Below are 12,227 nucleotides of genomic sequence, written 5' to 3'. Positions count from 1 at the left end.
GAGTTTATTTTTGTGTATGGTGTTAGAGAGTGTTCTAATTTCATTCTTTTACATGTAGTTGTCCAGTTTTCCCAACACCACTTATTGAAGAGGCTGTCTTTTCTCCATTGTATATTCTGGCCTCCTTTATCAAAGATAAGGTGACCATATGCGAATGGGTTTATCTCTGGGCTTTCTATCCTGTTCCATTGATCTATATTTCTGTTTTTGTGCCAGTACCGTATTCTCTTGATTAGGGTAGCTTTGTGATATAGTCTGAAGTCAGGGAGACTGATTCCTCCAGCTCTGTTGTAGTTTCTCAAGATTGTTTTGGCTATTCGGGGTGTTTTGTATTTCCATACAAATTGTGCAATATCTTTTTCTAGTTTTGTGAAAATGTCATTGGTATTTTGATAGGGATTGCATTGAACCTGTAGATTGCTTTGGGTAGCATAGTAATTTTCACAGTGTTGATTCTTCCATTCAAAGAACATAGTATATCTCGCCACCTGTTTGTAGCATCTTTAGTTTCTTTCATCAGTGTCTTATAGTTTTTTGCATACAGATATTTTATGTCCTTAGGTAGGTTTATGCTTAGGTATTTTATTCTTTTTGTTGAAGTGGTAAATGGGCGTGTTTCCTTAATTACTCTTTCAGACTTTTCATCATCAGAGTATAGGAATGAAAGTGCTTTCTGTGCATTAATTTTGTATCCTGCTACTTTAGCAAATTCATTGATTAGCACTAGCACTTTTCAGGTAGCATCTTTAGGATTCTCTATGTATAGTATCATGTCATCTGCAGTGACAGTTTTACTTCTTCTTTCCTGAGTTGGATTCTTTTTATTTCTTTTTCTTCTCTGATTGCTGTGGCTAAAACTTCCAAAACTATGTTGAATAATAGTGTTGAGAGTTGGCAAACTTGACTTGTTCTTGATCTTAGTGGGAATGGTTTCAGTTTTTTACCATTGAGAATGATGTTGGCTGTGGGTTTGTCATATATGGTCTTATTATGTTGAGGTAAGTTCCCTTCTATGCCCACTTTCTGCAGTGTTTTTATCATAAATATGTGTTGAATTTTGTCAAAAGCTTTTTCTGCATCTATTGAGATGATCATATGGTTTTTCTCCAATTTTTTAATATGGAGTATCACACTGATTGATTTGTGTATATTGAAGAATCCTTGCACTCCTGGGATACACCCAACTTTATCATGGTGTTTGATCTTTTTAACATGCTGTTGGATTCTGTTTGCTAGTATTTTGTTGAGGATTTTTGCATCTATGTTCATCAGTGATATTGGCCTGAAGTTTTCTTTTTTTGTGACATCTTTTTCTGGTCTTGGTATCAGGGTGATGATGGCCTTGTAGAAGGAGTTTGGAAGTGTTCCTCCCTCTGCTATATTTTGGAAGAGTTTTAGAAGGATAGGTTTTACCTCTTCTCTAAATGTTTGATATAATTCGCCTGTGAAGCCATCTTGTCCTGGGGTTTTCTTTGTTGGAAGAGTTTTAATCACAGTTTCAATTTCAGTGCTTGTGATTAGTCTGCTTATATTTTCTGTTTCTTCCTGGTTCAGGTTTGGAAGGTTGTGCTTTTCTAGGAAATTGTCCATTTCTTCCAGGTTGTCCATTTGATTGGCATACTGTTGCTTGTAGTAATCTCTCATGATTCTTTGTATTTCTGCAGTGTCAGTTGTTACTTCTCCTTTTTCATTTCTAATTCTGTTGATTTGAGTCTTCTCCTTATTATTATTATTTTTTTTTTCAGTACGCAGGCCTCTCACTGTTGTGGCCTCTCCAATTGCGGAGCACATGCTCCAGATGCACAGGCTCAGCGGCCATGGCTCACGGGCCCAGCTGCTCTGCAGCATGTGGGATCTTTCAAACCGGGACACGAACCTGTGTCCCCTGCATCGGCACGTGGACTCTCAACCACTGCACCACCATGGAAGCCCCAGTCTCCATTTTTGATGTTTGATCCTTGACAGCTTTCAAGTACTCCTTCTCTTCACCTTTTGTCCCACCTTTTGGGCAAATCAGTGATAAAACCTACTTTCTCCCTTCTTTGGAGCACTAAAAGAGTTCAAACTGTACCACTGGAAACCCTCACTCCAGCCGCACCTCCTAGATGCAATAAAAGCCAAGGTCACCTACCTCATTTCTCTACAGATTGAACTGGAACCCTTCTCCTTAGGGGAACATTTTGTTCACTGTTTAAGTAAAAAATTGTTTTTCATATCAGTTGGCACCTATGTGTCATTTATCCCAACATCTGAATAAATTCCTGAGGTGGGGAAGTGGTGTCCAGTAAGGGTACAATAGGTGACAAATTAAAAAATGAAGAGACATTTTCTTTCAAAGGTAAACACATACTTACCATCTCATTCATTCCACTCCTAGGTGTTAACCCAAGAACATGACAGCTTATATTCATACAAAAACTTGTGAATAAATGTTTATAGCAGCTTAATTTGTAATAGCCTCAAACTGGAAATAGCCATCAAAAGGTGAATGGATAACAAATGTTAGAACTACATTATGATAATTATTCTGGGTGAAAGAAATTGTACAAGAGAAGAGTTCATACTGTATAATGCAATGCAAACTAATCGGTGGTGTCAAAAACAAATCAGTGGTTGCCTGGGGATGAGGAAGGGGTGTTGCCAGATGTAGGAAGGGAGAAATTAAACAGGGACACATGAAAACTTTGGGTGATTGTTATATTTATTATCTTGATTTTGGTGATGGTTTTATGAATGACACATATGTCAAAACTTATCATACTGCAGAATTTAAACATGCAAAATTTATTATGTTCAATTGTGTCTCAAAAGTGTTTTTAAAAATGGCCCCTTGGTCTTCCCTGGTGGCGTAGTGGTTGAGGGTACACCTGCTGATGCAGGGAACATGGGTTTGTGTCCTGGTCCAGGAGGATCCCACATGCCATGGAGCATCTGTGACTGTGAGCCATTGCCGTGGAGCCTGTGCGTCTAGAGCCTGTGCTCCACAATGGGAAAGGCCACAACAGTGAGAGGTCCATGTACCACAAAAGAAAAAAAGGCCCCTTTTCTGTCCTCAGTTTCTGCCTGCATCAACCATTTTTTTTTCATTTCTTCTCCATGAAGCTATTTATATTTCATATTACATAAATGGTAAAAAATACTCATCACTCCATACTCATAGTCTTCTACTTCCTTTTCCTCTCTTTATGGTATATGAATACCAAACTGCTTTGATTTCATATATCATAAACTCTTGGGGATTTTATCTTAGCTCTGGTGTTTCTTCTGTTAGTAATGCTCATCCATCCCTATTCTTCCTCTAGCTAGTATACATTTTCTCTTCAAGTGGCAATCCATTTATCTCTGACTTGTTCACCCAAGCTTCTGTTTTAGGTAATCCTCTTCTGTGCTCTAATAATATTCTCTGCATATTTCTAACAAAATTCTTAAAGGCTATGTGTGCCTCCTTCACTGCACTCTTGGCTTCTCCAAGTAGCAATCCTGAATTCCATAGCCCCAGCAGAGGTAAAAATACAAAGGGGGCATCATATGAGTGTTTGTTCAGCTGAACTGAACTCCACTTCCTCCATGCATTTCTCTGTTCCTCAGTAGAGCCGCTAAAATTGATGTGAATTATTTCCAATGTATGTGCATCATTAAATATGCAAGTATTATGTACATCTGCAGGCTCTTGGTTCCAAAAAACCCAAGAATTGGGGTAAAAGTAAAAATCATATAAGATACGTAGAGCAAAACCAGACCATGTGAAGGTATCAGAAAAAGAAGCATTTTGGTCACTTGAGTTAAGCCACATACAAGTCAGGAAATACATTTTATTCTCAAATGGAGTGAGAAAAGAAACAGTTTAGACTTAATTGTATTTTGATGATGACAAGTATCAAACATTCATGTGCAAATATTGTAATAAATAATACATTAATAAGTAATAAGTGATACATTATAAGCAATATAAGCATAAGTAATATAAGTAATACTATAATTAATATTTAATTAAAATTATAAATATTTTACAATTTACTGAAAATAATTCAACCTATATTCATTACTTTTGCTTTTGAAATATGTCACATAGTAAAAAATGTAATGAACCAAAACATCACTTTAATTGGATCATTTTTACATTAACTATACTAATAGAAAATTAGATATTGGGTCATAATTCTGGGAAGGCATTTCTTGCAGCTCCTGTAATCACAGCTACAGCTCTTTTATTTCTGATACCAAAGGAGAAAAAGAATTGCTGGAGACTGCCAAAGTCACATGCTTGTATTTTTAAATACCTCAAATCTTAGAAATATGTTTGTGTTGTTTTTGAATTCCCTTGTTTTGCACTAGTCAATCCCAGTCTCATACGATACAAACAAAATTTAAAGGTCTCTTGAAATGTGATTTATTTGACAGAAAAAAAAAATGGTAAAGAAAACAAGTATCCTGGTATTTCTGGGAGCTTCCACTGGAGATGCCTCTGTGGTCCCATTGGGAAGTTTGCACAAGTTTCAGGAACATCCTTGAAAGTCTCTTCTATGTCTTAGTAACAGGTAAATACAAACACGTTAACACAAATAATGTATTGTTATGGTCATTTATTTAAAAACCATTCCTTTTGGGCAAATGTTCTGGAGCCTTTATTATGTTTTTGTTGTCATGATCTGCTCACCTGCATGTCCTCTGATGGTCAATTTGAACCACCCTTCTCATGAAGTCTCCCTTTTCCTACTACACCTCCACTGAAGCACAGTTGTAGCTGAATTTCCATCAGGATAGGATGAAAAGTTAATATTGGCATGATATTGTTAGGGAAACACTGACCAAAATAGACTGCCTTGGCCAGGCATGATAGTAACCACTTGAAGAAGTTATCTTACAACAGGACATCCTGGTAAGGAACACAGAACTAACAAGCTACCACCAACTGCAAGAATTTGGGAAAGGTCAAAAGGAGAGAGGAGATGCCAATCCATATGTCCTACCAACCTTCCAGAATCCTTCCTGCTGGAGTCCACCTTGGCTGAGCGATGAGCGTGCCACCAGGAAAGACCCTGAGTCAGAATGATTGGCCAGAGACAATCTGGAAGCTGACCCCATTACAATAAAACATGAGAATGCAAGCCACGTGGCAGAGCAGTTCTCCTAGGTTCACATACCCTGCTGCTCTCCACCCGGTTGCCCTTTCCAATAAAATCTCTTGCTTCATCATCAGGTATGTATCCTCAGGCAATTCATTTCTGAGTGTTAGACAAGAGCCCACTCCCACGCCCTAGAAGGGGTCCCCCTTCCTGCAACAATATGATATTCTAATGAGGAAGTGGCTTTTTAACAATTGTGCTTAAAGTGTGGAGATATGAAACGATGACCTACAGAGTTTAATACTGTCTACTGACACACCTTCCTCACTTTAAATATGAAATATAAATTCAGTATAGATGGTGATGATGAATGTATACCTACTTCAGGTTTATAGTTTGTACAACATTGTTACTCAGTTATATGGAATACTCTTTGAGGAAAAGCCAGTTCAATAATATTGCATTATTTTAAATCTATCTCCAGTTCCCTTGAGGAATAATCACATTACATTTTAAAAGCAAATTCTCTAAGAGACACAGATGAAAATGTCTTTAATTTTGAAAAATTGAATAAATCTAGCAGAGAGTGTCTTATAATTTTCCTTGTCTTTGGCCTTAACTGCAAATCAGTGTGGTACAATTCAAATTGAATACCAAACACGTGTTTTATTTGTGTTTGTCTATAATAAAAACATTTAAATTTGTGGCAAAGAAATTGCAGGAACCAGTAGCTTATCTCAAATGACTAAGGAAAAAAAATTGAGGTTTTGAGAGCTGGGCTTCCGGGTAAGATGGCGGAAGAGTAAGATGCAGAGATCACCTTCCTCGCCACGGATACACCAGAAATACAGCTACACGTGGAACAACTCCTACAGAACACCTACTGAACGCTGGCAGAAGACCCCAGACCTCCCAAAAGGCAAGAAACTCCCCACATACCTGGGTAGGGCAAAGCGGAGAGATTCCCGCACAGAGGATCGGTGCCAATCGGCACTCACCAGCCCGAGAGGCTTGTCTGCTCGCCCGCCGGGGCGGGCGGCGCTGGAAGCTGAGGCTCGGGCTTCGGTCAGAGTGCAGGGAGAGGACTGGGGCTGGCGGCGAGAACTCAGCCTGAAGGGAGCTAATGTGCCACAGCTAGCCGGGAGGGAGTCCGGGAAAACTCTGGAGCAGCCGAAGAGGCAAGAGACGTTTTCTTCCCCCTTGGTTTCCTGGTGCGCGAGGAGAGGGGATTAAGAGCGCTGCTTAAAGGGGCTCCACAGACGGGCGCGAGTCGCGACTGAAAGCGCGGAGCCCAGTGACGGGCGTGGGACGCTGGGGCTGCTGCTGCCGCTGCCAAGAAGCCTGTGTGCGAGCGCAGGTCACTGTCTACACCGCCCTTCCGGGAGCCTGTGCAGCCCGCCACAGCCGGGGTCCCGGGATCCAGGGGCGGCTTCCCTGGGAGAACGCACGGCGCACCTCGGGCTGGTGCAACGTCACGCCGAACGATGCCGCTGCAGGCTCGCCCCGCACTCCGTGCCCCTCCCTCCCGCCCGGCCTGAGGGAGCCAGAGTCCCCGAAGAGGCTGCTCCTTTAACCCTGTCCTGTCTGAGCGAAGAACAGACGCCCTCCGGCGACCTACACGCAGAGGCGGGGCCAAATCCAAAGCTGAGACCCAGGATCTGTGAGGACAAAGAAGAGAAAGGGAAACCTCTCCCAGCAGCCTCAGAAGCAGCGGATTAAAGCTCCACCATCAACTTGATGTACCCTGCATCTGTGGAATAGATGAATAGACAACAAATCATCCCAAATTGAGGAGCCAGGAGTCAGTGCTGTGCCTCTGAGGTGGGAGAGCCAACTTCAGGACACTGGTCCACAAGAGACCTCCCAGCTCCACATAATATCAAATGGCGAAAGTCTCCCAGAGATCTCCATCTCAACACCAGCACCCAGCTTCACTCAACGACAAGCAAGCTACAGTGCTGGACACCCTATGCCAAACAACTAGCAAGACAGGAACACAATGCCAACCATTAGCAGAGAGGTGGCCTAAAATCATAAAAAGTCCGCAGACACCCCAAAACACACCACCAGACGTGGACCTGCCCACCAGAAAGACAAGATCCAGTCTCATCCACGAGAACACAGGCACTAGTCCCCTCCACCACGAAGCCTACACAAGCCACTAAACCAACCTTAGCCACTGGGGACAGACACCAAAAACAACGGGAACTACGAACCTGCAGCCTGCAAAAAGGAGACCCCAAACACAGTGACATAAGCAAAATGAGAAGACAGAAAAACACACAGCAGGAGAAGGAGCAAGATAAAAACTCACCAGACCTAACAAATGAAGAGGTAATAGGCAGTCTACCTGAAAAAGAATTCAGAATAATGATGGTAAAGATGATCCAAGATTCTATTTCCAAGATCCAAAATCTTGGAAATAGAATAGACAAAATGCAAGAAACAGTTAACAAGGACCTAGAAGAACTAAAAGTGAATCAAGCATCGATTAAAAACACAATAAATGAAATAAAAAATACTCTAGATGGGATGAATAGCAGAATAACTGAGGCAGAAGAATGGATAAGTGAGGTGGAAGATAAAATAGTGGAAATAACTGATGCAGAGAAAAATAAAGAAAAAATAATGAAAAGAACAGAGGACAGTCTCAGAGACCTCTGGGACAACATTAAATGCACCAACATTCGAATTATAGGGGTTCCAGAAGAAGAAGAGAAAAAGAAAGGGACTGAGAAAATATTTGAAGAGATTATAGTTGAAAACTTCCCTAATATGGGAAAGGAAATAGTTAATCAAGTCCAGGAGGCACAGAGAGTCCCATACAGAATAAATCCAAGGAGAAATACACTAAGACACATATTAATCAAACTGTCAAAAATTAAACACAAAGAAATCATATCAAAAGCAGCAAGGCAAAAACAACAAATAACACACAAGGGAATCCCCATCAGGATAACAGCTGATCTCTCAGCAGAAACTCTACAAGCCAGAAGGGAGTGGCAGGACATAATTAAAGTGATGAAGGAGAAAAACCTGCAACCAAGACTACTCTACCCAGCAAGGATCTCATTCAGATTTGATGGAGAAATTAAAATGTTTACAGACAAGCAAAGGCTGAGAGAGTTCAGCACCACCAAACCAGCTTTACAACAAATGCTAAAGGAACTTCTCTAGGCAAGAAACACAACAGAAGGAATATACCTACAATAATGAACCCAAAACAATTAAGGAAATGGGAATAGGAACATACATATCAATAATTACCTTAAATGTAAATGGACTAAATGCTCCCACCAAAAGACACAGATTGGCTGAAAGGATACAAAAACAAGACCCATATATATGCTGTCTACAAGAGACCCACTTCAGACCTAGAGACACATACAGGTTGAAAGTAAGGGGATGGAAAAAGATATTCCATGCAAATGGAAACCAAAAGAAAGCTGGAGTAGCAATTCTCATATCAGCCAAAGTAGACTTTAAAATAAAGACTACTAGAAGAGACAAAGAAGTACACTACATAATGATCAAGGGATCGATCCAAGAGGAAGATATAACAATTGTAAATATTTATGCACCAAACGTAGGAGCACCTCAATACATAAGGCAAATACTAACAGCCATAAAAGGAGGAATCGACAGTAACACACTCATAGTAGGGGACTTTAACACCCCACATTCACCAATGGACAGATCATCCAAAATGAAAATAAATAAGGAAACACAAGCTTTAAATGATACATTAAACAAGATGGATTTAATTGATATTTATAGGGCATTCCATCCAAAAACTACAGAATACACATTTTTCTCAAGTGCTCATGGAACATTCTCCAGGATAGATCATATCTTGGGTCACAAATCAAGCCTTCATAAATTTAAGAAAATTGAAATTGTATCAAGTATCTTTTCTGACCACAATGCTATGAGACTAGATATCAATTACAGGAAAAGAGCTGTAAAAAATACAAACGCATGGAGGCTAAACAATACACTACTCAATAACGAAGTGATCACTGAAGAAATCAAAGAGGAAATGAAAAAATACCTAGAAACAAATGACAATGGAGACATGACGACCCAAAACCTATGGGATTCAGCAAAACCAGTTCTAAGAGGGAAGTTTATAGCAATATAATCCCACCTTAAGAAACAGGAAACATCTCGAATAAACAACCTAACCTTGCACCTAAAGCAATTAGAGAAAGAAGAACAAAAACATCCCAAAGTTAGCAGAAGGCAAGAAATCATAAAAATCAGATCAGAAATAAATGAAAAAGAAATGAAGGAAATGATAGCAAAGATCATTAAAACTAAAAGTTGGTTCTTTGAGAAAATAAACAAAATTGATAAACCATTAGCCAGACTCATCAAGAAAAAAAGGGAGAAGACTCAAATCAATAGAATTAGAAATGAAAAAGGAGAAGTAACAACTGACACTGCAGAAATAAAAAAGATCATGAGAGATTACTACAAACAACTCTATGCCAATAAAATGGACAACCTGGAAGAAAGGGACAAATTCTTAGAAATGCACAACCTGCCAAGACTGAATCAGGAAGAAATAGAAAATATGAACAGACCAATCACAAGCACTGAAATTGAAACTGTGATAAAAAATCTTCCAACAAACAAAAGCCCAGGACCAGATGGCTTCACAGGCGAATTCTATCAACAATTTAGAGAAGAGCTAACACCTATCCTTCTCAAACTCTTCCAAAATATAGCAGAGGGAGGAACACTCCCAAACTCATTCTACGAGGCCACCATCACCTTGATACCAAAACCAGACAAGGATGTCACAAAGAAAGAAAACTACAGGCCAATATCACTGATGAACATAGATGCAAAAATCCTCAACAAAATACTAGCAAACAGATTCCAACAGCACATTAAAAGGATCATACACCATGATCAAGTGGGGTTTATTCCAGGAATACAAGGATTCTTCAATATACAAAAATCAATCAACGTGACACACCATATTAACAAATTGAAGGAGAAAAACCATATGATCATCTCAATAGATGCAGAGAAAGCTTTCGACAAAATTCAACACCCATTTATGATAAAAACCCTGCAGAAAGTAGGCATAGAGGGAACTTTCCTCAACATAATAAAGGCCATATATGACAAACCCACAGCCAGCATCATCCTCAATGGTGAAAAACTGAAACCATTTCCACTGAGATCAGGAACAAGACAAGGTTGCCCACTCTCACCACTCTTATTCAACATAGTTTTGGAAGTTTTAGCCACAGCAATCAGAGAAGAAAAGGAAATAAAAGGAATCCAAATCGGAAAAGAAGAAGTAAAGCTGTCACTGTGTGCAGATGACATGATACTATACATAGAGAATCCTAAAGATGCTACCAGAAAACTACTAGAGCTAATCAATGAATTTGGTAAAGTTGCAGGATACAAAATTAATGCACAGAAATCTCTGGCATTCCTATATACTAATGATGAAAAATCTGAAAGTGAAATCAAGGAAACACTCCCATTTACCATTGCAACAGAAAGAATAAAATATCTAGGAATAAACCTACCTAAGGAGACAAAAGACCTGTATGTAGAAAATTACAAGATACTGATGAAAGAAATTAAAGATGATACAAATAGATGGAGAGATGTACCATGTTCTTGGATTGGAAGAATAAATATTGTGAAAATGACTCTACTACCCAAAGCAATCTACAGATTCAATGCAATCCCTATCAAACTACCACTGGCATTTTTCACAGAACTAGAACAAAAAATTTCAAAATTTGTATGGAAACACAAAAGACCCCGAATAGCCAAAGCAATCTTGAGAACGATAAATGGAGCTGGAGGAATCAGGCTCCCTGACTTCAGACTATACTACAAAGCTACAGTAATCAAGACAGTATGGTACTGGCACAAAAACAGAAAGATAGATCAATGGAACAGGATAGAAAGCCCAGAGATAAACCCACGGACATATGGTCAACTTATCTTTGATAAAGGAGGCAGGAATGTACAGTGGAGAAAGGACAGTCTCTTCAATAAATGGTGGTGGGAAAACTGGATAGGGACATGTAAAAGTATGAGATTAGATCACTCCCTAACACCATACACAAAAATAAGCTCAAAATGGATTAAAGACCTAAATGTAAGGCCAGACACTAACAAACTCTTAGAGGAAAACATAGGCAGAACACTCTATGACATAAATCACAGCAAGATCCTTTTGGACCCACCTCCTAGAGAAATGGAAATAAAGACAAAAATAAACAAATGGGACCAAGTGAAACTTAAGAGCTTTTGCACAGCAAAGGAAACCATAAACAAGACCAAAAGACAACCCTCAGAATGGGAGAAAATATTTGCAAATGAAACAACTGACAAAGGATTAATCTCCAAAATTTATAAGCATCTCATGCAGCTCAATAACAAAAAAACAAACAACCCAATCCAAAAATGTGTAGAAGACCTAAATAGATATTTCTCCACAGAAGATATACAGACTGCCAAGAAACACATGAAAGGATGCTCAACATCTTTACTCATTAGAGAAATGCAAATCAAAACTACAATGAGATATCATCTCACACCAGTCAGAATGGCCATCATCAAAAAATCTATAAACAATAAATGCTGGAGAGGGTGTGGAAAAAAGGGAACACTCTTGCACTGCTGGTGGGAATGTGAATTGGTACAGCCACTATGGAGAACGGTATGGAGGTTCCTTAAAAAACTACAAATAGAACTACCATATGACCCAGCAATCCCACTACTGGGCATATACCCTGAGAAAACCATAATTCAAAAAGAGACATGTACCAAAATGTTCATAGCAGGCCTATTTACAATAGCCCGGAGATGGAAACAACCTAAGTGTCCATCATCGGATGAATGGATAAAGAAGATGTGGCACATATGTACAATGGAATATTACTCAGCCATAAAAAGAAATGAAATTGAGCTATTTGTAATGAGGTGGATGGACCTAGAGTCTGTCATACAGAGTGAAGTAAGTCAGAAAGAGAAAGACAAATACTGTATGCTGACACATATATATGGAATTTAAGGGAAAAAAATGTCATGAAGAACATAGGGGTAAGACAGGAATAAAGACACAGACCTACTAGAGAATGGACTTGAGGATATGGGGAAGGGGAAGGGGAAGCTGTGACA

The sequence above is a fragment of the Hyperoodon ampullatus genome, assembly GCF_949752795.1.
Source record: "Hyperoodon ampullatus genome assembly, chromosome: 3".
Classification (NCBI taxonomy): Eukaryota; Metazoa; Chordata; class Mammalia; order Artiodactyla; family Ziphiidae; genus Hyperoodon; species Hyperoodon ampullatus.
The sequence above is the reverse complement of the archived record's forward strand: the minus strand, read 5'-3'. Positions refer to the sequence as shown.